Source organism: Salmo salar, chromosome 23, assembly GCF_965601325.2.
Source record: "Salmo salar chromosome 23, fSalSal1, whole genome shotgun sequence".
Classification (NCBI taxonomy): domain Eukaryota; kingdom Metazoa; phylum Chordata; class Actinopteri; order Salmoniformes; family Salmonidae; genus Salmo; species Salmo salar.
Window position 1 is genome coordinate 13,713,154 of NC_138313.1, and position 22,751 is coordinate 13,735,904.

The 22,751-nt window shown below is 44.5% G+C and overlaps 31 non-coding genes across 31 annotated transcripts; all 31 read left to right on the forward strand.

Annotated features, from left to right (window-relative positions):
• The first annotated feature begins 358 nt into the window (after window positions 1-358).
• Window positions 359-430, forward strand: trnad-guc (transfer RNA aspartic acid (anticodon GUC)). The gene has a single exon. It is a non-coding gene; the product is annotated as a tRNA-Asp (tRNA).
• Window positions 431-1,172: 742 nt separating this feature from the next.
• trnad-guc (transfer RNA aspartic acid (anticodon GUC)) lies at window positions 1,173-1,244 on the forward strand. The gene has a single exon. It is a non-coding gene; the product is annotated as a tRNA-Asp (tRNA).
• A 742-nt stretch (window positions 1,245-1,986) lies between these two features.
• Window positions 1,987-2,058, forward strand: trnad-guc (transfer RNA aspartic acid (anticodon GUC)). Its single transcript has one exon. It is a non-coding gene; the product is annotated as a tRNA-Asp (tRNA).
• A 742-nt stretch (window positions 2,059-2,800) lies between these two features.
• On the forward strand, window positions 2,801-2,872 carry trnad-guc (transfer RNA aspartic acid (anticodon GUC)). The gene has a single exon. It is a non-coding gene; the product is annotated as a tRNA-Asp (tRNA).
• A 742-nt stretch (window positions 2,873-3,614) lies between these two features.
• Window positions 3,615-3,686, forward strand: trnad-guc (transfer RNA aspartic acid (anticodon GUC)). The gene has a single exon. It is a non-coding gene; the product is annotated as a tRNA-Asp (tRNA).
• A 742-nt stretch (window positions 3,687-4,428) lies between these two features.
• On the forward strand, window positions 4,429-4,500 carry trnad-guc (transfer RNA aspartic acid (anticodon GUC)). The gene has a single exon. It is a non-coding gene; the product is annotated as a tRNA-Asp (tRNA).
• Window positions 4,501-5,242: 742 nt separating this feature from the next.
• trnad-guc (transfer RNA aspartic acid (anticodon GUC)) lies at window positions 5,243-5,314 on the forward strand. Its single transcript has one exon. It is a non-coding gene; the product is annotated as a tRNA-Asp (tRNA).
• A 742-nt stretch (window positions 5,315-6,056) lies between these two features.
• On the forward strand, window positions 6,057-6,128 carry trnad-guc (transfer RNA aspartic acid (anticodon GUC)). Its single transcript has one exon. It is a non-coding gene; the product is annotated as a tRNA-Asp (tRNA).
• Window positions 6,129-6,870: 742 nt separating this feature from the next.
• On the forward strand, window positions 6,871-6,942 carry trnad-guc (transfer RNA aspartic acid (anticodon GUC)). The gene has a single exon. It is a non-coding gene; the product is annotated as a tRNA-Asp (tRNA).
• Window positions 6,943-7,684: 742 nt separating this feature from the next.
• Window positions 7,685-7,756, forward strand: trnad-guc (transfer RNA aspartic acid (anticodon GUC)). Its single transcript has one exon. It is a non-coding gene; the product is annotated as a tRNA-Asp (tRNA).
• Window positions 7,757-8,498: 742 nt separating this feature from the next.
• trnad-guc (transfer RNA aspartic acid (anticodon GUC)) lies at window positions 8,499-8,570 on the forward strand. Its single transcript has one exon. It is a non-coding gene; the product is annotated as a tRNA-Asp (tRNA).
• A 742-nt stretch (window positions 8,571-9,312) lies between these two features.
• trnad-guc (transfer RNA aspartic acid (anticodon GUC)) lies at window positions 9,313-9,384 on the forward strand. Its single transcript has one exon. It is a non-coding gene; the product is annotated as a tRNA-Asp (tRNA).
• A 742-nt stretch (window positions 9,385-10,126) lies between these two features.
• Window positions 10,127-10,198, forward strand: trnad-guc (transfer RNA aspartic acid (anticodon GUC)). Its single transcript has one exon. It is a non-coding gene; the product is annotated as a tRNA-Asp (tRNA).
• Window positions 10,199-10,940: 742 nt separating this feature from the next.
• On the forward strand, window positions 10,941-11,012 carry trnad-guc (transfer RNA aspartic acid (anticodon GUC)). Its single transcript has one exon. It is a non-coding gene; the product is annotated as a tRNA-Asp (tRNA).
• A 742-nt stretch (window positions 11,013-11,754) lies between these two features.
• On the forward strand, window positions 11,755-11,826 carry trnad-guc (transfer RNA aspartic acid (anticodon GUC)). The gene has a single exon. It is a non-coding gene; the product is annotated as a tRNA-Asp (tRNA).
• Window positions 11,827-12,568: 742 nt separating this feature from the next.
• trnad-guc (transfer RNA aspartic acid (anticodon GUC)) lies at window positions 12,569-12,640 on the forward strand. The gene has a single exon. It is a non-coding gene; the product is annotated as a tRNA-Asp (tRNA).
• Window positions 12,641-13,382: 742 nt separating this feature from the next.
• Window positions 13,383-13,454, forward strand: trnad-guc (transfer RNA aspartic acid (anticodon GUC)). The gene has a single exon. It is a non-coding gene; the product is annotated as a tRNA-Asp (tRNA).
• Window positions 13,455-14,196: 742 nt separating this feature from the next.
• Window positions 14,197-14,268, forward strand: trnad-guc (transfer RNA aspartic acid (anticodon GUC)). The gene has a single exon. It is a non-coding gene; the product is annotated as a tRNA-Asp (tRNA).
• Window positions 14,269-15,010: 742 nt separating this feature from the next.
• On the forward strand, window positions 15,011-15,082 carry trnad-guc (transfer RNA aspartic acid (anticodon GUC)). The gene has a single exon. It is a non-coding gene; the product is annotated as a tRNA-Asp (tRNA).
• A 742-nt stretch (window positions 15,083-15,824) lies between these two features.
• Window positions 15,825-15,896, forward strand: trnad-guc (transfer RNA aspartic acid (anticodon GUC)). Its single transcript has one exon. It is a non-coding gene; the product is annotated as a tRNA-Asp (tRNA).
• A 119-nt stretch (window positions 15,897-16,015) lies between these two features.
• On the forward strand, window positions 16,016-16,086 carry trnag-gcc (transfer RNA glycine (anticodon GCC)). Its single transcript has one exon. It is a non-coding gene; the product is annotated as a tRNA-Gly (tRNA).
• A 552-nt stretch (window positions 16,087-16,638) lies between these two features.
• trnad-guc (transfer RNA aspartic acid (anticodon GUC)) lies at window positions 16,639-16,710 on the forward strand. The gene has a single exon. It is a non-coding gene; the product is annotated as a tRNA-Asp (tRNA).
• A 742-nt stretch (window positions 16,711-17,452) lies between these two features.
• On the forward strand, window positions 17,453-17,524 carry trnad-guc (transfer RNA aspartic acid (anticodon GUC)). Its single transcript has one exon. It is a non-coding gene; the product is annotated as a tRNA-Asp (tRNA).
• A 742-nt stretch (window positions 17,525-18,266) lies between these two features.
• Window positions 18,267-18,338, forward strand: trnad-guc (transfer RNA aspartic acid (anticodon GUC)). The gene has a single exon. It is a non-coding gene; the product is annotated as a tRNA-Asp (tRNA).
• Window positions 18,339-19,080: 742 nt separating this feature from the next.
• trnad-guc (transfer RNA aspartic acid (anticodon GUC)) lies at window positions 19,081-19,152 on the forward strand. The gene has a single exon. It is a non-coding gene; the product is annotated as a tRNA-Asp (tRNA).
• A 742-nt stretch (window positions 19,153-19,894) lies between these two features.
• Window positions 19,895-19,966, forward strand: trnad-guc (transfer RNA aspartic acid (anticodon GUC)). Its single transcript has one exon. It is a non-coding gene; the product is annotated as a tRNA-Asp (tRNA).
• A 119-nt stretch (window positions 19,967-20,085) lies between these two features.
• trnag-gcc (transfer RNA glycine (anticodon GCC)) lies at window positions 20,086-20,156 on the forward strand. Its single transcript has one exon. It is a non-coding gene; the product is annotated as a tRNA-Gly (tRNA).
• A 552-nt stretch (window positions 20,157-20,708) lies between these two features.
• On the forward strand, window positions 20,709-20,780 carry trnad-guc (transfer RNA aspartic acid (anticodon GUC)). The gene has a single exon. It is a non-coding gene; the product is annotated as a tRNA-Asp (tRNA).
• Window positions 20,781-20,899: 119 nt separating this feature from the next.
• trnag-gcc (transfer RNA glycine (anticodon GCC)) lies at window positions 20,900-20,970 on the forward strand. The gene has a single exon. It is a non-coding gene; the product is annotated as a tRNA-Gly (tRNA).
• Window positions 20,971-21,713: 743 nt separating this feature from the next.
• Window positions 21,714-21,784, forward strand: trnag-gcc (transfer RNA glycine (anticodon GCC)). The gene has a single exon. It is a non-coding gene; the product is annotated as a tRNA-Gly (tRNA).
• Window positions 21,785-22,336: 552 nt separating this feature from the next.
• On the forward strand, window positions 22,337-22,408 carry trnad-guc (transfer RNA aspartic acid (anticodon GUC)). The gene has a single exon. It is a non-coding gene; the product is annotated as a tRNA-Asp (tRNA).
• Window positions 22,409-22,751: the final 343 nt, after the last annotated feature.

Here is a 22,751-nt window from a genome sequence, read left to right on the forward strand (position 1 = left end):
TTCCAGTGTGTGAGGTGATTTACTTTGTGCAAGGCTTTAGTTGTTAAATGGGAAGCGAATATCCAACAAGTCAGTGACAACTGTGTTGAGTTTGGCCTTTGTGACTATGTCCTGGGATTTTCCACACACACCTCTCCTTCTAACTACTATTATGTGGCTTGTGAGCGGTATAGAGCAAAATCGACTACATGTACGTGTCCACGAGGGTCTCAGCTTTCCATAGATGTGTCATAGTAGTCTCTAGCTCTAACCATTCAGTCTCTACAGATGTTTTTGTTGGAAGGGTTAACACCCAACTCTCCAAATTTAGGGATAGTATCCAATGCTCCACATTTTTTCAAAGAACCAACCCACCTGCTCCTCGTTAGTATAGTGGTGAGTATCCCCGCCTGTCACGCGGGAGACCGGGGTTCAATTCCCCGACGGGGAGGGAAAGACTGATTTTATTAGGGTGTACAATGTCACTGAGCCCACAAAGCGGGAAATATGCTTAGAATTAAAGATTTTTGATACGATATCTAGCCGTGGGGTTTTTTTCAGCATTGCAAGGCATTGGTTGTTCAGTGGTAGAATTCTCGCCTGCCACGCGGGAGGCCCGGTTTCGATTCCCGGCCAATGCAGGAACTTTTGAACAAGTCATTTTGACAAATATGCAACCCCGTGAGGAAGAAATCTCTTTTGAGATTGCCAGGTCGACAGCAATCTCTGGTCATGGTAGAATTCTCAACTGACTCTTGAAAAGTCTGAGTTTGGGTTCACTTACCGTTTGGACATTTATGCATTCTCAGTAGACTTTTGTGAATCCATTGTAGATTTCCAGTGTGTTAGGTGATTTACTTTGTGCAAGGCTTTAGTTGTTAAATGGGAAGCGAATATCCAACAAGTCAGTGACAACTGTGTTGAGTTTGGCCTTTGTGACTATGTCCTGGGATTTTCCACACACACCTCTCCTTCTAACTACTATTATGTGGCTTGTGAGCGGTATAGAGCAAAATCGACTACATGTACGTGTCCATGAGGGTCTCAGCTTTCCATAGATGTGTCATAGTAGTCTCTAGCTCTAACCATTCAGTCTCTACAGATGTTTTTGTTGGAAGGGTTAACACCCAACTCTCCAAATTTAGGGATAGTATCCAATGCTCCACATTTTTTCAAAGAACCAACCCACCTGCTCCTCGTTAGTATAGTGGTGAGTATCCCCGCCTGTCACGCGGGAGACCGGGGTTCAATTCCCCGACGGGGAGGGAAAGACTGATTTTATTAGGGTGTACAATGTCACTGAGCCCACAAAGCGGGAAATATGCTTAGAATTAAAGATTTTTGATACGATATCTAGCCGTGGGGTTTTTTTCAGCATTGCAAGGCATTGGTTGTTCAGTGGTAGAATTCTCGCCTGCCACGCGGGAGGCCCGGTTTCGATTCCCGGCCAATGCAGGAACTTTTGAACAAGTCATTTTGACAAATATGCAACCCCGTGAGGAAGAAATCTCTTTTGAGATTGCCAGGTCGACAGCAATCTCTGGTCATGGTAGAATTCTCAACTGACTCTTGAAAAGTCTGAGTTTGGGCTCACTTACCGTTTGGACATTTATGCATTCTCAGTAGACTTTTGTGAATCCATTGTAGATTTCCAGTGTGTTAGGTGATTTACTTTGTGCAAGGCTTTAGTTGTTAAATGGGAAGCGAATATCCAACAAGTCAGTGACAACTGTGTTGAGTTTGGCCTTTGTGACTATGTCCTGGGATTTTCCACACACACCTCTCCTTCTAACTACTATTATGTGGCTTGTGAGCGGTATAGAGCAAAATCGACTACATGTACGTGTCCATGAGGGTCTCAGCTTTCCATAGATGTGTCATAGTAGTCTCTAGCTCTAACCATTCAGTCTCTACAGATGTTTTTGTTGGAAGGGTTAACACCCAACTCTCCAAATTTAGGGATAGTATCCAATGCTCCACATTTTTTCAAAGAACCAACCCACCTGCTCCTCGTTAGTATAGTGGTGAGTATCCCCGCCTGTCACGCGGGAGACCGGGGTTCAATTCCCCGACGGGGAGGGAAAGACTGATTTTATTAGGGTGTACAATGTCACTGAGCCCACAAAGCGGGAAATATGCTTAGAATTAAAGATTTTTGATACGATATCTAGCCGTGGGGTTTTTTTCAGCATTGCAAGGCATTGGTTGTTCAGTGGTAGAATTCTCGCCTGCCACGCGGGAGGCCCGGTTTCGATTCCCGGCCAATGCAGGAACTTTTGAACAAGTCATTTTGACAAATATGCAACCCCGTGAGGAAGAAATCTCTTTTGAGATTGCCAGGTCGACAGCAATCTCTGGTCATGGTAGAATTCTCAACTGACTCTTGAAAAGTCTGAGTTTGGGCTCACTTACCGTTTGGACATTTATGCATTCTCAGTAGACTTTTGTGAATCCATTGTAGATTTCCAGTGTGTGAGGTGATTTACTTTGTGCAAGGCTTTAGTTGTTAAATGGGAAGCGAATATCCAACAAGTCAGTGACAACTGTGTTGAGTTTGGCCTTTGTGACTATGTCCTGGGATTTTCCACACACACCTCTCCTTCTAACTACTATTATGTGGCTTGTGAGCGGTATAGAGCAAAATCGACTACATGTACGTGTCCATGAGGGTCTCAGCTTTCCATAGATGTGTCATAGTAGTCTCTAGCTCTAACCATTCAGTCTCTACAGATGTTTTTGTTGGAAGGGTTAACACCCAACTCTCCAAATTTAGGGATAGTATCCAATGCTCCACATTTTTTCAAAGAACCAACCCACCTGCTCCTCGTTAGTATAGTGGTGAGTATCCCCGCCTGTCACGCGGGAGACCGGGGTTCAATTCCCCGACGGGGAGGGAAAGACTGATTTTATTAGGGTGTACAATGTCACTGAGCCCACAAAGCGGGAAATATGCTTAGAATTAAAGATTTTTGATACGATATCTAGCCGTGGGGTTTTTTTCAGCATTGCAAGGCATTGGTTGTTCAGTGGTAGAATTCTCGCCTGCCACGCGGGAGGCCCGGTTTCGATTCCCGGCCAATGCAGGAACTTTTGAACAAGTCATTTTGACAAATATGCAACCCCGTGAGGAAGAAATCTCTTTTGAGATTGCCAGGTCGACAGCAATCTCTGGTCATGGTAGAATTCTCAACTGACTCTTGAAAAGTCTGAGTTTGGGTTCACTTACCGTTTGGACATTTATGCATTCTCAGTAGACTTTTGTGAATCCATTGTAGATTTCCAGTGTGTGAGGTGATTTACTTTGTGCAAGGCTTTAGTTGTTAAATGGGAAGCGAATATCCAACAAGTCAGTGACAACTGTGTTGAGTTTGGCCTTTGTGACTATGTCCTGGGATTTTCCACACACACCTCTCCTTCTAACTACTATTATGTGGCTTGTGAGCGGTATAGAGCAAAATCGACTACATGTACGTGTCCATGAGGGTCTCAGCTTTCCATAGATGTGTCATAGTAGTCTCTAGCTCTAACCATTCAGTCTCTACAGATGTTTTTGTTGGAAGGGTTAACACCCAACTCTCCAAATTTAGGGATAGTATCCAATGCTCCACATTTTTTCAAAGAACCAACCCACCTGCTCCTCGTTAGTATAGTGGTGAGTATCCCCGCCTGTCACGCGGGAGACCGGGGTTCAATTCCCCGACGGGGAGGGAAAGACTGATTTTATTAGGGTGTACAATGTCACTGAGCCCACAAAGCGGGAAATATGCTTAGAATTAAAGATTTTTGATACGATATCTAGCCGTGGGGTTTTTTTCAGCATTGCAAGGCATTGGTTGTTCAGTGGTAGAATTCTCGCCTGCCACGCGGGAGGCCCGGTTTCGATTCCCGGCCAATGCAGGAACTTTTGAACAAGTCATTTTGACAAATATGCAACCCCGTGAGGAAGAAATCTCTTTTGAGATTGCCAGGTCGACAGCAATCTCTGGTCATGGTAGAATTCTCAACTGACTCTTGAAAAGTCTGAGTTTGGGCTCACTTACCGTTTGGACATTTATGCATTCTCAGTAGACTTTTGTGAATCCATTGTAGATTTCCAGTGTGTGAGGTGATTTACTTTGTGCAAGGCTTTAGTTGTTAAATGGGAAGCGAATATCCAACAAGTCAGTGACAACTGTGTTGAGTTTGGCCTTTGTGACTATGTCCTGGGATTTTCCACACACACCTCTCCTTCTAACTACTATTATGTGGCTTGTGAGCGGTATAGAGCAAAATCGACTACATGTACGTGTCCATGAGGGTCTCAGCTTTCCATAGATGTGTCATAGTAGTCTCTAGCTCTAACCATTCAGTCTCTACAGATGTTTTTGTTGGAAGGGTTAACACCCAACTCTCCAAATTTAGGGATAGTATCCAATGCTCCACATTTTTTCAAAGAACCAACCCACCTGCTCCTCGTTAGTATAGTGGTGAGTATCCCCGCCTGTCACGCGGGAGACCGGGGTTCAATTCCCCGACGGGGAGGGAAAGACTGATTTTATTAGGGTGTACAATGTCACTGAGCCCACAAAGCGGGAAATATGCTTAGAATTAAAGATTTTTGATACGATATCTAGCCGTGGGGTTTTTTTCAGCATTGCAAGGCATTGGTTGTTCAGTGGTAGAATTCTCGCCTGCCACGCGGGAGGCCCGGTTTCGATTCCCGGCCAATGCAGGAACTTTTGAACAAGTCATTTTGACAAATATGCAACCCCGTGAGGAAGAAATCTCTTTTGAGATTGCCAGGTCGACAGCAATCTCTGGTCATGGTAGAATTCTCAACTGACTCTTGAAAAGTCTGAGTTTGGGTTCACTTACCGTTTGGACATTTATGCATTCTCAGTAGACTTTTGTGAATCCATTGTAGATTTCCAGTGTGTGAGGTGATTTACTTTGTGCAAGGCTTTAGTTGTTAAATGGGAAGCGAATATCCAACAAGTCAGTGACAACTGTGTTGAGTTTGGCCTTTGTGACTATGTCCTGGGATTTTCCACACACACCTCTCCTTCTAACTACTATTATGTGGCTTGTGAGCGGTATAGAGCAAAATCGACTACATGTACGTGTCCATGAGGGTCTCAGCTTTCCATAGATGTGTCATAGTAGTCTCTAGCTCTAACCATTCAGTCTCTACAGATGTTTTTGTTGGAAGGGTTAACACCCAACTCTCCAAATTTAGGGATAGTATCCAATGCTCCACATTTTTTCAAAGAACCAACCCACCTGCTCCTCGTTAGTATAGTGGTGAGTATCCCCGCCTGTCACGCGGGAGACCGGGGTTCAATTCCCCGACGGGGAGGGAAAGACTGATTTTATTAGGGTGTACAATGTCACTGAGCCCACAAAGCGGGAAATATGCTTAGAATTAAAGATTTTTGATACGATATCTAGCCGTGGGGTTTTTTTCAGCATTGCAAGGCATTGGTTGTTCAGTGGTAGAATTCTCGCCTGCCACGCGGGAGGCCCGGTTTCGATTCCCGGCCAATGCAGGAACTTTTGAACAAGTCATTTTGACAAATATGCAACCCCGTGAGGAAGAAATCTCTTTTGAGATTGCCAGGTCGACAGCAATCTCTGGTCATGGTAGAATTCTCAACTGACTCTTGAAAAGTCTGAGTTTGGGCTCACTTACCGTTTGGACATTTATGCATTCTCAGTAGACTTTTGTGAATCCATTGTAGATTTCCAGTGTGTGAGGTGATTTACTTTGTGCAAGGCTTTAGTTGTTAAATGGGAAGCGAATATCCAACAAGTCAGTGACAACTGTGTTGAGTTTGGCCTTTGTGACTATGTCCTGGGATTTTCCACACACACCTCTCCTTCTAACTACTATTATGTGGCTTGTGAGCGGTATAGAGCAAAATCGACTACATGTACGTGTCCATGAGGGTCTCAGCTTTCCATAGATGTGTCATAGTAGTCTCTAGCTCTAACCATTCAGTCTCTACAGATGTTTTTGTTGGAAGGGTTAACACCCAACTCTCCAAATTTAGGGATAGTATCCAATGCTCCACATTTTTTCAAAGAACCAACCCACCTGCTCCTCGTTAGTATAGTGGTGAGTATCCCCGCCTGTCACGCGGGAGACCGGGGTTCAATTCCCCGACGGGGAGGGAAAGACTGATTTTATTAGGGTGTACAATGTCACTGAGCCCACAAAGCGGGAAATATGCTTAGAATTAAAGATTTTTGATACGATATCTAGCCGTGGGGTTTTTTTCAGCATTGCAAGGCATTGGTTGTTCAGTGGTAGAATTCTCGCCTGCCACGCGGGAGGCCCGGTTTCGATTCCCGGCCAATGCAGGAACTTTTGAACAAGTCATTTTGACAAATATGCAACCCCGTGAGGAAGAAATCTCTTTTGAGATTGCCAGGTCGACAGCAATCTCTGGTCATGGTAGAATTCTCAACTGACTCTTGAAAAGTCTGAGTTTGGGTTCACTTACCGTTTGGACATTTATGCATTCTCAGTAGACTTTTGTGAATCCATTGTAGATTTCCAGTGTGTGAGGTGATTTACTTTGTGCAAGGCTTTAGTTGTTAAATGGGAAGCGAATATCCAACAAGTCAGTGACAACTGTGTTGAGTTTGGCCTTTGTGACTATGTCCTGGGATTTTCCACACACACCTCTCCTTCTAACTACTATTATGTGGCTTGTGAGCGGTATAGAGCAAAATCGACTACATGTACGTGTCCATGAGGGTCTCAGCTTTCCATAGATGTGTCATAGTAGTCTCTAGCTCTAACCATTCAGTCTCTACAGATGTTTTTGTTGGAAGGGTTAACACCCAACTCTCCAAATTTAGGGATAGTATCCAATGCTCCACATTTTTTCAAAGAACCAACCCACCTGCTCCTCGTTAGTATAGTGGTGAGTATCCCCGCCTGTCACGCGGGAGACCGGGGTTCAATTCCCCGACGGGGAGGGAAAGACTGATTTTATTAGGGTGTACAATGTCACTGAGCCCACAAAGCGGGAAATATGCTTAGAATTAAAGATTTTTGATACGATATCTAGCCGTGGGGTTTTTTTCAGCATTGCAAGGCATTGGTTGTTCAGTGGTAGAATTCTCGCCTGCCACGCGGGAGGCCCGGTTTCGATTCCCGGCCAATGCAGGAACTTTTGAACAAGTCATTTTGACAAATATGCAACCCCGTGAGGAAGAAATCTCTTTTGAGATTGCCAGGTCGACAGCAATCTCTGGTCATGGTAGAATTCTCAACTGACTCTTGAAAAGTCTGAGTTTGGGCTCACTTACCGTTTGGACATTTATGCATTCTCAGTAGACTTTTGTGAATCCATTGTAGATTTCCAGTGTGTTAGGTGATTTACTTTGTGCAAGGCTTTAGTTGTTAAATGGGAAGCGAATATCCAACAAGTCAGTGACAACTGTGTTGAGTTTGGCCTTTGTGACTATGTCCTGGGATTTTCCACACACACCTCTCCTTCTAACTACTATTATGTGGCTTGTGAGCGGTATAGAGCAAAATCGACTACATGTACGTGTCCATGAGGGTCTCAGCTTTCCATAGATGTGTCATAGTAGTCTCTAGCTCTAACCATTCAGTCTCTACAGATGTTTTTGTTGGAAGGGTTAACACCCAACTCTCCAAATTTAGGGATAGTATCCAATGCTCCACATTTTTTCAAAGAACCAACCCACCTGCTCCTCGTTAGTATAGTGGTGAGTATCCCCGCCTGTCACGCGGGAGACCGGGGTTCAATTCCCCGACGGGGAGGGAAAGACTGATTTTATTAGGGTGTACAATGTCACTGAGCCCACAAAGCGGGAAATATGCTTAGAATTAAAGATTTTTGATACGATATCTAGCCGTGGGGTTTTTTTCAGCATTGCAAGGCATTGGTTGTTCAGTGGTAGAATTCTCGCCTGCCACGCGGGAGGCCCGGTTTCGATTCCCGGCCAATGCAGGAACTTTTGAACAAGTCATTTTGACAAATATGCAACCCCGTGAGGAAGAAATCTCTTTTGAGATTGCCAGGTCGACAGCAATCTCTGGTCATGGTAGAATTCTCAACTGACTCTTGAAAAGTCTGAGTTTGGGCTCACTTACCGTTTGGACATTTATGCATTCTCAGTAGACTTTTGTGAATCCATTGTAGATTTCCAGTGTGTGAGGTGATTTACTTTGTGCAAGGCTTTAGTTGTTAAATGGGAAGCGAATATCCAACAAGTCAGTGACAACTGTGTTGAGTTTGGCCTTTGTGACTATGTCCTGGGATTTTCCACACACACCTCTCCTTCTAACTACTATTATGTGGCTTGTGAGCGGTATAGAGCAAAATCGACTACATGTACGTGTCCATGAGGGTCTCAGCTTTCCATAGATGTGTCATAGTAGTCTCTAGCTCTAACCATTCAGTCTCTACAGATGTTTTTGTTGGAAGGGTTAACACCCAACTCTCCAAATTTAGGGATAGTATCCAATGCTCCACATTTTTTCAAAGAACCAACCCACCTGCTCCTCGTTAGTATAGTGGTGAGTATCCCCGCCTGTCACGCGGGAGACCGGGGTTCAATTCCCCGACGGGGAGGGAAAGACTGATTTTATTAGGGTGTACAATGTCACTGAGCCCACAAAGCGGGAAATATGCTTAGAATTAAAGATTTTTGATACGATATCTAGCCGTGGGGTTTTTTTCAGCATTGCAAGGCATTGGTTGTTCAGTGGTAGAATTCTCGCCTGCCACGCGGGAGGCCCGGTTTCGATTCCCGGCCAATGCAGGAACTTTTGAACAAGTCATTTTGACAAATATGCAACCCCGTGAGGAAGAAATCTCTTTTGAGATTGCCAGGTCGACAGCAATCTCTGGTCATGGTAGAATTCTCAACTGACTCTTGAAAAGTCTGAGTTTGGGCTCACTTACCGTTTGGACATTTATGCATTCTCAGTAGACTTTTGTGAATCCATTGTAGATTTCCAGTGTGTGAGGTGATTTACTTTGTGCAAGGCTTTAGTTGTTAAATGGGAAGCGAATATCCAACAAGTCAGTGACAACTGTGTTGAGTTTGGCCTTTGTGACTATGTCCTGGGATTTTCCACACACACCTCTCCTTCTAACTACTATTATGTGGCTTGTGAGCGGTATAGAGCAAAATCGACTACATGTACGTGTCCATGAGGGTCTCAGCTTTCCATAGATGTGTCATAGTAGTCTCTAGCTCTAACCATTCAGTCTCTACAGATGTTTTTGTTGGAAGGGTTAACACCCAACTCTCCAAATTTAGGGATAGTATCCAATGCTCCACATTTTTTCAAAGAACCAACCCACCTGCTCCTCGTTAGTATAGTGGTGAGTATCCCCGCCTGTCACGCGGGAGACCGGGGTTCAATTCCCCGACGGGGAGGGAAAGACTGATTTTATTAGGGTGTACAATGTCACTGAGCCCACAAAGCGGGAAATATGCTTAGAATTAAAGATTTTTGATACGATATCTAGCCGTGGGGTTTTTTTCAGCATTGCAAGGCATTGGTTGTTCAGTGGTAGAATTCTCGCCTGCCACGCGGGAGGCCCGGTTTCGATTCCCGGCCAATGCAGGAACTTTTGAACAAGTCATTTTGACAAATATGCAACCCCGTGAGGAAGAAATCTCTTTTGAGATTGCCAGGTCGACAGCAATCTCTGGTCATGGTAGAATTCTCAACTGACTCTTGAAAAGTCTGAGTTTGGGTTCACTTACCGTTTGGACATTTATGCATTCTCAGTAGACTTTTGTGAATCCATTGTAGATTTCCAGTGTGTGAGGTGATTTACTTTGTGCAAGGCTTTAGTTGTTAAATGGGAAGCGAATATCCAACAAGTCAGTGACAACTGTGTTGAGTTTGGCCTTTGTGACTATGTCCTGGGATTTTCCACACACACCTCTCCTTCTAACTACTATTATGTGGCTTGTGAGCGGTATAGAGCAAAATCGACTACATGTACGTGTCCATGAGGGTCTCAGCTTTCCATAGATGTGTCATAGTAGTCTCTAGCTCTAACCATTCAGTCTCTACAGATGTTTTTGTTGGAAGGGTTAACACCCAACTCTCCAAATTTAGGGATAGTATCCAATGCTCCACATTTTTTCAAAGAACCAACCCACCTGCTCCTCGTTAGTATAGTGGTGAGTATCCCCGCCTGTCACGCGGGAGACCGGGGTTCAATTCCCCGACGGGGAGGGAAAGACTGATTTTATTAGGGTGTACAATGTCACTGAGCCCACAAAGCGGGAAATATGCTTAGAATTAAAGATTTTTGATACGATATCTAGCCGTGGGGTTTTTTTCAGCATTGCAAGGCATTGGTTGTTCAGTGGTAGAATTCTCGCCTGCCACGCGGGAGGCCCGGTTTCGATTCCCGGCCAATGCAGGAACTTTTGAACAAGTCATTTTGACAAATATGCAACCCCGTGAGGAAGAAATCTCTTTTGAGATTGCCAGGTCGACAGCAATCTCTGGTCATGGTAGAATTCTCAACTGACTCTTGAAAAGTCTGAGTTTGGGTTCACTTACCGTTTGGACATTTATGCATTCTCAGTAGACTTTTGTGAATCCATTGTAGATTTCCAGTGTGTGAGGTGATTTACTTTGTGCAAGGCTTTAGTTGTTAAATGGGAAGCGAATATCCAACAAGTCAGTGACAACTGTGTTGAGTTTGGCCTTTGTGACTATGTCCTGGGATTTTCCACACACACCTCTCCTTCTAACTACTATTATGTGGCTTGTGAGCGGTATAGAGCAAAATCGACTACATGTACGTGTCCATGAGGGTCTCAGCTTTCCATAGATGTGTCATAGTAGTCTCTAGCTCTAACCATTCAGTCTCTACAGATGTTTTTGTTGGAAGGGTTAACACCCAACTCTCCAAATTTAGGGATAGTATCCAATGCTCCACATTTTTTCAAAGAACCAACCCACCTGCTCCTCGTTAGTATAGTGGTGAGTATCCCCGCCTGTCACGCGGGAGACCGGGGTTCAATTCCCCGACGGGGAGGGAAAGACTGATTTTATTAGGGTGTACAATGTCACTGAGCCCACAAAGCGGGAAATATGCTTAGAATTAAAGATTTTTGATACGATATCTAGCCGTGGGGTTTTTTTCAGCATTGCAAGGCATTGGTTGTTCAGTGGTAGAATTCTCGCCTGCCACGCGGGAGGCCCGGTTTCGATTCCCGGCCAATGCAGGAACTTTTGAACAAGTCATTTTGACAAATATGCAACCCCGTGAGGAAGAAATCTCTTTTGAGATTGCCAGGTCGACAGCAATCTCTGGTCATGGTAGAATTCTCAACTGACTCTTGAAAAGTCTGAGTTTGGGTTCACTTACCGTTTGGACATTTATGCATTCTCAGTAGACTTTTGTGAATCCATTGTAGATTTCCAGTGTGTTAGGTGATTTACTTTGTGCAAGGCTTTAGTTGTTAAATGGGAAGCGAATATCCAACAAGTCAGTGACAACTGTGTTGAGTTTGGCCTTTGTGACTATGTCCTGGGATTTTCCACACACACCTCTCCTTCTAACTACTATTATGTGGCTTGTGAGCGGTATAGAGCAAAATCGACTACATGTACGTGTCCATGAGGGTCTCAGCTTTCCATAGATGTGTCATAGTAGTCTCTAGCTCTAACCATTCAGTCTCTACAGATGTTTTTGTTGGAAGGGTTAACACCCAACTCTCCAAATTTAGGGATAGTATCCAATGCTCCACATTTTTTCAAAGAACCAACCCACCTGCTCCTCGTTAGTATAGTGGTGAGTATCCCCGCCTGTCACGCGGGAGACCGGGGTTCAATTCCCCGACGGGGAGGGAAAGACTGATTTTATTAGGGTGTACAATGTCACTGAGCCCACAAAGCGGGAAATATGCTTAGAATTAAAGATTTTTGATACGATATCTAGCCGTGGGGTTTTTTTCAGCATTGCAAGGCATTGGTTGTTCAGTGGTAGAATTCTCGCCTGCCACGCGGGAGGCCCGGTTTCGATTCCCGGCCAATGCAGGAACTTTTGAACAAGTCATTTTGACAAATATGCAACCCCGTGAGGAAGAAATCTCTTTTGAGATTGCCAGGTCGACAGCAATCTCTGGTCATGGTAGAATTCTCAACTGACTCTTGAAAAGTCTGAGTTTGGGCTCACTTACCGTTTGGACATTTATGCATTCTCAGTAGACTTTTGTGAATCCATTGTAGATTTCCAGTGTGTGAGGTGATTTACTTTGTGCAAGGCTTTAGTTGTTAAATGGGAAGCGAATATCCAACAAGTCAGTGACAACTGTGTTGAGTTTGGCCTTTGTGACTATGTCCTGGGATTTTCCACACACACCTCTCCTTCTAACTACTATTATGTGGCTTGTGAGCGGTATAGAGCAAAATCGACTACATGTACGTGTCCATGAGGGTCTCAGCTTTCCATAGATGTGTCATAGTAGTCTCTAGCTCTAACCATTCAGTCTCTACAGATGTTTTTGTTGGAAGGGTTAACACCCAACTCTCCAAATTTAGGGATAGTATCCAATGCTCCACATTTTTTCAAAGAACCAACCCACCTGCTCCTCGTTAGTATAGTGGTGAGTATCCCCGCCTGTCACGCGGGAGACCGGGGTTCAATTCCCCGACGGGGAGGGAAAGACTGATTTTATTAGGGTGTACAATGTCACTGAGCCCACAAAGCGGGAAATATGCTTAGAATTAAAGATTTTTGATACGATATCTAGCCGTGGGGTTTTTTTCAGCATTGCAAGGCATTGGTTGTTCAGTGGTAGAATTCTCGCCTGCCACGCGGGAGGCCCGGTTTCGATTCCCGGCCAATGCAGGAACTTTTGAACAAGTCATTTTGACAAATATGCAACCCCGTGAGGAAGAAATCTCTTTTGAGATTGCCAGGTCGACAGCAATCTCTGGTCATGGTAGAATTCTCAACTGACTCTTGAAAAGTCTGAGTTTGGGCTCACTTACCGTTTGGACATTTATGCATTCTCAGTAGACTTTTGTGAATCCATTGTAGATTTCCAGTGTGTGAGGTGATTTACTTTGTGCAAGGCTTTAGTTGTTAAATGGGAAGCGAATATCCAACAAGTCAGTGACAACTGTGTTGAGTTTGGCCTTTGTGACTATGTCCTGGGATTTTCCACACACACCTCTCCTTCTAACTACTATTATGTGGCTTGTGAGCGGTATAGAGCAAAATCGACTACATGTACGTGTCCATGAGGGTCTCAGCTTTCCATAGATGTGTCATAGTAGTCTCTAGCTCTAACCATTCAGTCTCTACAGATGTTTTTGTTGGAAGGGTTAACACCCAACTCTCCAAATTTAGGGATAGTATCCAATGCTCCACATTTTTTCAAAGAACCAACCCACCTGCTCCTCGTTAGTATAGTGGTGAGTATCCCCGCCTGTCACGCGGGAGACCGGGGTTCAATTCCCCGACGGGGAGGGAAAGACTGATTTTATTAGGGTGTACAATGTCACTGAGCCCACAAAGCGGGAAATATGCTTAGAATTAAAGATTTTTGATACGATATCTAGCCGTGGGGTTTTTTTCAGCATTGCAAGGCATTGGTTGTTCAGTGGTAGAATTCTCGCCTGCCACGCGGGAGGCCCGGTTTCGATTCCCGGCCAATGCAGGAACTTTTGAACAAGTCATTTTGACAAATATGCAACCCCGTGAGGAAGAAATCTCTTTTGAGATTGCCAGGTCGACAGCAATCTCTGGTCATGGTAGAATTCTCAACTGACTCTTGAAAAGTCTGAGTTTGGGTTCACTTACCGTTTGGACATTTATGCATTCTCAGTAGACTTTTGTGAATCCATTGTAGATTTCCAGTGTGTGAGGTGATTTACTTTGTGCAAGGCTTTAGTTGTTAAATGGGAAGCGAATATCCAACAAGTCAGTGACAACTGTGTTGAGTTTGGCCTTTGTGACTATGTCCTGGGATTTTCCACACACACCTCTCCTTCTAACTACTATTATGTGGCTTGTGAGCGGTATAGAGCAAAATCGACTACATGTACGTGTCCATGAGGGTCTCAGCTTTCCATAGATGTGTCATAGTAGTCTCTAGCTCTAACCATTCAGTCTCTACAGATGTTTTTGTTGGAAGGGTTAACACCCAACTCTCCAAATTTAGGGATAGTATCCAATGCTCCACATTTTTTCAAAGAACCAACCCACCTGCTCCTCGTTAGTATAGTGGTGAGTATCCCCGCCTGTCACGCGGGAGACCGGGGTTCAATTCCCCGACGGGGAGGGAAAGACTGATTTTATTAGGGTGTACAATGTCACTGAGCCCACAAAGCGGGAAATATGCTTAGAATTAAAGATTTTTGATACGATATCTAGCCGTGGGGTTTTTTTCAGCATTGCAAGGCATTGGTTGTTCAGTGGTAGAATTCTCGCCTGCCACGCGGGAGGCCCGGTTTCGATTCCCGGCCAATGCAGGAACTTTTGAACAAGTCATTTTGACAAATATGCAACCCCGTGAGGAAGAAATCTCTTTTGAGATTGCCAGGTCGACAGCAATCTCTGGTCATGGTAGAATTCTCAACTGACTCTTGAAAAGTCTGAGTTTGGGTTCACTTACCGTTTGGACATTTATGCATTCTCAGTAGACTTTTGTGAATCCATTGTAGATTTCCAGTGTGTGAGGTGATTTACTTTGTGCAAGGCTTTAGTTGTTAAATGGGAAGCGAATATCCAACAAGTCAGTGACAACTGTGTTGAGTTTGGCCTTTGTGACTATGTCCTGGGATTTTCCACACACACCTCTCCTTCTAACTACTATTATGTGGCTTGTGAGCGGTATAGAGCAAAATCAACTACATGTACGTGTCCATGAGGGTCTCAGCTTTCCATAGATGTGTCATAGTAGTCTCTAGCTCTAACCATTCAGTCTCTACAGATGTTTTTGTTGGAAGGGTTAACACCCAACTCTCCAAATTTAGGGATAGTATCCAATGCTCCACATTTTTTCAAAGAACCAACCCACCTGCTCCTCGTTAGTATAGTGGTGAGTATCCCCGCCTGTCACGCGGGAGACCGGGGTTCAATTCCCCGACGGGGAGGGAAAGACTGATTTTATTAGGGTGTACAATGTCACTGAGCCCACAAAGCGGGAAATATGCTTAGAATTAAAGATTTTTGATACGATATCTAGCCGTGGGGTTTTTTTCAGCATTGCAAGGCATTGGTTGTTCAGTGGTAGAATTCTCGCCTGCCACGCGGGAGGCCCGGTTTCGATTCCCGGCCAATGCAGGAACTTTTGAACAAGTCATTTTGACAAATATGCAACCCCGTGAGGAAGAAATCTCTTTTGAGATTGCCAGGTCGACAGCAATCTCTGGTCATGGTAGAATTCTCAACTGACTCTTGAAAAGTCTGAGTTTGGGTTCACTTACCGTTTGGACATTTATGCATTCTCAGTAGACTTTTGTGAATCCATTGTAGATTTCCAGTGTGTTAGGTGATTTACTTTGTGCAAGGCTTTAGTTGTTAAATGGGAAGCGAATATCCAACAAGTCAGTGACAACTGTGTTGAGTTTGGCCTTTGTGACTATGTCCTGGGATTTTCCACACACACCTCTCCTTCTAACTACTATTATGTGGCTTGTGAGCGGTATAGAGCAAAATCGACTACATGTACGTGTCCATGAGGGTCTCAGCTTTCCATAGATGTGTCATAGTAGTCTCTAGCTCTAACCATTCAGTCTCTACAGATGTTTTTGTTGGAAGGGTTAACACCCAACTCTCCAAATTTAGGGATAGTATCCAATGCTCCACATTTTTTCAAAGAACCAACCCACCTGCTCCTCGTTAGTATAGTGGTGAGTATCCCCGCCTGTCACGCGGGAGACCGGGGTTCAATTCCCCGACGGGGAGGGAAAGACTGATTTTATTAGGGTGTACAATGTCACTGAGCCCACAAAGCGGGAAATATGCTTAGAATTAAAGATTTTTGATACGATATCTAGCCGTGGGGTTTATTTCAGCATTGCAAGGCATTGGTTGTTCAGTGGTAGAATTCTCGCCTGCCACGCGGGAGGCCCGGGTTCGATTCCCGGCCAATGCAGGAACTTTTGAACAAGTCATTTTGACAAGTATGCAACCCCGTGAGGAAGAAATCTCTTTTGAGATTGCCAGGTCGACAGCAATCTCTGGTCATGGTAGAATTCTCAACTGACTCTTGAAAAGTCTGAGTTTGGGCTCACTTACCGTTTGGACATTTATGCATTCTCAGTAGACTTTTGTGAATCCATTGTAGATTTCCAGTGTGTGAGGTGATTTACTTTGTGCAAGGCTTTAGTTGTTAAATGGGAAGCGAATATCCAACAAGTCAGTGACAACTGTGTTGAGTTTGGCCTTTGTGACTATGTCCTGGGATTTTCCACACACACCTCTCCTTCTAACTACTATTATGTGGCTTGTGAGCGGTATAGAGCAAAACCGACTACATGTACGTGTCCGTGAGGGTCTCAGCTTTCCATAGATGTGTCATAGTAGTCTCTAGCTCTAACCATTCAGTCTCTACAGATGTTTTTGTTGGAAGGGTTAACACCCAACTCTCCAAATTTAGGGATAGTATCCAATGCTCCACATTTTTTCAAAGAACCAACCCACCTGCTCCTCGTTAGTATAGTGGTGAGTATCCCCGCCTGTCACGCGGGAGACCGGGGTTCAATTCCCCGACGGGGAGGGAAAGACTGATTTTATTAGGGTGTACAATGTCACTGAGCCCACAAAGCGGGAAATATGCTTAGAATTAAAGATTTTTGATACGATATCTAGCCGTGGGGTTTTTTTCAGCATTGCAAGGCATTGGTTGTTCAGTGGTAGAATTCTCGCCTGCCACGCGGGAGGCCCGGTTTCGATTCCCGGCCAATGCAGGAACTTTTGAACAAGTCATTTTGACAAATATGCAACCCCGTGAGGAAGAAATCTCTTTTGAGATTGCCAGGTCGACAGCAATCTCTGGTCATGGTAGAATTCTCAACTGACTCTTGAAAAGTCTGAGTTTGGGCTCACTTACCGTTTGGACATTTATGCATTCTCAGTAGACTTTTGTGAATCCATTGTAGATTTCCAGTGTGTTAGGTGATTTACTTTGTGCAAGGCTTTAGTTGTTAAATGGGAAGCGAATATCCAACAAGTCAGTGACAACTGTGTTGAGTTTGGCCTTTGTGACTATGTCCTGGGATTTTCCACACACACCTCTCCTTCTAACTACTATTATGTGGCTTGTGAGCGGTATAGAGCAAAATCGACTACATGTACGTGTCCATGAGGGTCTCAGCTTTCCATAGATGTGTCATAGTAGTCTCTAGCTCTAACCATTCAGTCTCTACAGATGTTTTTGTTGGAAGGGTTAACACCCAACTCTCCAAATTTAGGGATAGTATCCAATGCTCCACATTTTTTCAAAGAACCAACCCACCTGCTCCTCGTTAGTATAGTGGTGAGTATCCCCGCCTGTCACGCGGGAGACCGGGGTTCAATTCCCCGACGGGGAGGGAAAGACTGATTTTATTAGGGTGTACAATGTCACTGAGCCCACAAAGCGGGAAATATGCTTAGAATTAAAGATTTTTGATACGATATCTAGCCGTGGGGTTTTTTTCAGCATTGCAAGGCATTGGTTGTTCAGTGGTAGAATTCTCGCCTGCCACGCGGGAGGCCCGGTTTCGATTCCCGGCCAATGCAGGAACTTTTGAACAAGTCATTTTGACAAATATGCAACCCCGTGAGGAAGAAATCTCTTTTGAGATTGCCAGGTCGACAGCAATCTCTGGTCATGGTAGAATTCTCAACTGACTCTTGAAAAGTCTGAGTTTGGGTTCACTTACCGTTTGGACATTTATGCATTCTCAGTAGACTTTTGTGAATCCATTGTAGATTTCCAGTGTGTGAGGTGATTTACTTTGTGCAAGGCTTTAGTTGTTAAATGGGAAGCGAATATCCAACAAGTCAGTGACAACTGTGTTGAGTTTGGCCTTTGTGACTATGTCCTGGGATTTTCCACACACACCTCTCCTTCTAACTACTATTATGTGGCTTGTGAGCGGTATAGAGCAAAATCGACTACATGTACGTGTCCATGAGGGTCTCAGCTTTCCATAGATGTGTCATAGTAGTCTCTAGCTCTAACCATTCAGTCTCTACAGATGTTTTTGTTGGAAGGGTTAACACCCAACTCTCCAAATTTAGGGATAGTATCCAATGCTCCACATTTTTTCAAAGAACCAACCCACCTGCTCCTCGTTAGTATAGTGGTGAGTATCCCCGCCTGTCACGCGGGAGACCGGGGTTCAATTCCCCGACGGGGAGGGAAAGACTGATTTTATTAGGGTGTACAATGTCACTGAGCCCACAAAGCGGGAAATATGCTTAGAATTAAAGATTTTTGATACGATATCTAGCCGTGGGGTTTTTTTCAGCATTGCAAGGCATTGGTTGTTCAGTGGTAGAATTCTCGCCTGCCACGCGGGAGGCCCGGTTTCGATTCCCGGCCAATGCAGGAACTTTTGAACAAGTCATTTTGACAAATATGCAACCCCGTGAGGAAGAAATCTCTTTTGAGATTGCCAGGTCGACAGCAATCTCTGGTCATGGTAGAATTCTCAACTGACTCTTGAAAAGTCTGAGTTTGGGTTCACTTACCGTTTGGACATTTATGCATTCTCAGTAGACTTTTGTGAATCCATTGTAGATTTCCAGTGTGTGAGGTGATTTACTTTGTGCAAGGCTTTAGTTGTTAAATGGGAAGCGAATATCCAACAAGTCAGTGACAACTGTGTTGAGTTTGGCCTTTGTGACTATGTCCTGGGATTTTCCACACACACCTCTCCTTCTAACTACTATTATGTGGCTTGTGAGCGGTATAGAGCAAAATCGACTACATGTACGTGTCCATGAGGGTCTCAGCTTTCCATAGATGTGTCATAGTAGTCTCTAGCTCTAACCATTCAGTCTCTACAGATGTTTTTGTTGGAAGGGTTAACACCCAACTCTCCAAATTTAGGGATAGTATCCAATGCTCCACATTTTTTCAAAGAACCAACCCACCTGCTCCTCGTTAGTATAGTGGTGAGTATCCCCGCCTGTCACGCGGGAGACCGGGGTTCAATTCCCCGACGGGGAGGGAAAGACTGATTTTATTAGGGTGTACAATGTCACTGAGCCCACAAAGCGGGAAATATGCTTAGAATTAAAGATTTTTGATACGATATCTAGCCGTGGGGTTTTTTTCAGCATTGCAAGGCATTGGTTGTTCAGTGGTAGAATTCTCGCCTGCCACGCGGGAGGCCCGGTTTCGATTCCCGGCCAATGCAGGAACTTTTGAACAAGTCATTTTGACAAATATGCAACCCCGTGAGGAAGAAATCTCTTTTGAGATTGCCAGGTCGACAGCAATCTCTGGTCATGGTAGAATTCTCAACTGACTCTTGAAAAGTCTGAGTTTGGGCTCACTTACCGTTTGGACATTTATGCATTCTCAGTAGACTTTTGTGAATCCATTGTAGATTTCCAGTGTGTGAGGTGATTTACTTTGTGCAAGGCTTTAGTTGTTAAATGGGAAGCGAATATCCAACAAGTCAGTGACAACTGTGTTGAGTTTGGCCTTTGTGACTATGTCCTGGGATTTTCCACACACACCTCTCCTTCTAACTACTATTATGTGGCTTGTGAGCGGTATAGAGCAAAATCGACTACATGTACGTGTCCATGAGGGTCTCAGCTTTCCATAGATGTGTCATAGTAGTCTCTAGCTCTAACCATTCAGTCTCTACAGATGTTTTTGTTGGAAGGGTTAACACCCAACTCTCCAAATTTAGGGATAGTATCCAATGCTCCACATTTTTTCAAAGAACCAACCCACCTGCTCCTCGTTAGTATAGTGGTGAGTATCCCCGCCTGTCACGCGGGAGACCGGGGTTCAATTCCCCGACGGGGAGGGAAAGACTGATTTTATTAGGGTGTACAATGTCACTGAGCCCACAAAGCGGGAAATATGCTTAGAATTAAAGATTTTTGATACGATATCTAGCCGTGGGGTTTATTTCAGCATTGCAAGGCATTGGTTGTTCAGTGGTAGAATTCTCGCCTGCCACGCGGGAGGCCCGGGTTCGATTCCCGGCCAATGCAGGAACTTTTGAACAAGTCATTTTGACAAGTATGCAACCCCGTGAGGAAGAAATCTCTTTTGAGATTGCCAGGTCGACAGCAATCTCTGGTCATGGTAGAATTCTCAACTGACTCTTGAAAAGTCTGAGTTTGGGCTCACTTACCGTTTGGACATTTATGCATTCTCAGTAGACTTTTGTGAATCCATTGTAGATTTCCAGTGTGTGAGGTGATTTACTTTGTGCAAGGCTTTAGTTGTTAAATGGGAAGCGAATATCCAACAAGTCAGTGACAACTGTGTTGAGTTTGGCCTTTGTGACTATGTCCTGGGATTTTCCACACACACCTCTCCTTCTAACTACTATTATGTGGCTTGTGAGCGGTATAGAGCGAAACCGACTACATGTACGTGTCCGTGAGGGTCTCAGCTTTCCATAGATGTGTCATAGTAGTCTCTAGCTCTAACCATTCAGTCTCTACAGATGTTTTTGTTGGAAGGGTTAACACCCAACTCTCCAAATTTAGGGATAGTATCCAATGCTCCACATTTTTTCAAAGAACCAACCCACCTGCTCCTCGTTAGTATAGTGGTGAGTATCCCCGCCTGTCACGCGGGAGACCGGGGTTCAATTCCCCGACGGGGAGGGAAAGACTGATTTTATTAGGGTGTACAATGTCACTGAGCCCACAAAGCGGGAAATATGCTTAGAATTAAAGATTTTTGATACGATATCTAGCCGTGGGGTTTTTTTCAGCATTGCAAGGCATTGGTTGTTCAGTGGTAGAATTCTCGCCTGCCACGCGGGAGGCCCGGGTTCGATTCCCGGCCAATGCAGGAACTTTTGAACAAGTCATTTTGACAAGTATGCAATCCCGTGAGGAAGAAATCTCTTTTGAGATTGCCAGGTCGACAGCAATCTCTGGTCATGGTAGAATTCTCAACTGACTCTTGAAAAGTCTGAGTTTGGGTTCACTTACCGTTTGGACATTTATGCATTCTCAGTAGACTTTTGTGAATCCATTGTAGATTTCCAGTGTGTGAGGTGATTTACTTTGTGCAAGGCTTTAGTTGTTAAATGGGAAGCGAATATCCAACAAGTCAGTGACAACTGTGTTGAGTTTGGCCTTTGTGACTATGTCCTGGGATTTTCCACACACACCTCTCCTTCTAACTACTATTATGTGGCTTGTGAGCGGTATAGAGCAAAATCGACTACATGTACGTGTCCGTGAGGGTCTCAGCTTTCCATAGATGTGTCATAGTAGTCTCTAGCTCTAACCATTCAGTCTCTACAGATGTTTTTGTTGGAAGGGTTAACACCCAACTCTCCAAATTTAGGGATAGTATCCAATGCTCCACATTTTTTCAAAGAACCAACCCACCTGCTCCTTGTTAGTATAGTGGTGAGTATCCCCGCCTGTCACGCGGGAGACCGGGGTTCAATTCCCCGACGGGGAGGGAAAGACTGATTTTATTAGGGTGTACAATGTCACTGAGCCCACAAAGCGGGAAATATGCTTAGAATTAAAGATTTTTGATACGATATCTAGCCGTGGGGTTTATTTCAGCATTGCAAGGCATTGGTTGTTCAGTGGTAGAATTCTCGCCTGCCACGCGGGAGGCCCGGGTTCGATTCCCGGCCAATGCAGGAACTTTTGAACAAGTCATTTTGACAAGTATGCAACCCCGTGAGGAAGAAATCTCTTTTGAGATTGCCAGGTCGACAGCAATCTCTGGTCATGGTAGAATTCTCAACTGACTCTTGAAAAGTCTGAGTTTGGGCTCACTTACCGTTTGGACATTTATGCATTCTCAGTAGACTTTTGTGAATCCATTGTAGATTTCCAGTGTGTGAGGTGATTTACTTTGTGCAAGGCTTTAGTTGTTAAATGGGAAGCGAATATCCAACAAGTCAGTGACAACTGTGTTGAGTTTGGCCTTTGTGACTATGTCCTGGGATTTTCCACACACACCTCTCCTTCTAACTACTATTATGTGGCTTGTGAGCGGTATAGAGCAAAACCGACTACATGTACGTGTCCGTGAGGGTCTCAGCTTTCCATAGATGTGTCATAGTAGTCTCTAGCTCTAACCATTCAGTCTCTACAGATGTTTTTGTTGGAAGGGTTAACACCCAACTCTCCAAATTTAGGGATAGTATCCAATGCTCCACATTTTTTCAAAGAACCAACCCACCTGCTCCTCGTTAGTATAGTGGTGAGTATCCCCGCCTGTCACGCGGGAGACCGGGGTTCAATTCCCCGACGGGGAGGGAAAGACTGATTTTATTAGGGTGTACAATGTCACTGAGCCCACAAAGCGGGAAATATGCTTAGAATTAAAGATTTTTGATACGATATCTAGCCGTGGGGTTTATTTCAGCATTGCAAGGCATTGGTTGTTCAGTGGTTGAATTCTCGCCTGCCACGCGGGAGGCCCGGGTTCGATTCCCGGCCAATGCAGGAACTTTTGAACAAGTCATTTTGACAAGTATGCAACCCCGTGAGGAAGAAATCTCTTTTGAGATTGCCAGGTCGACAGCAATCTCTGGTCATGGTAGAATTCTCAACTGACTCTTGAAAAGTCTGAGTTTGGGCTCACTTACCGTTTGGACA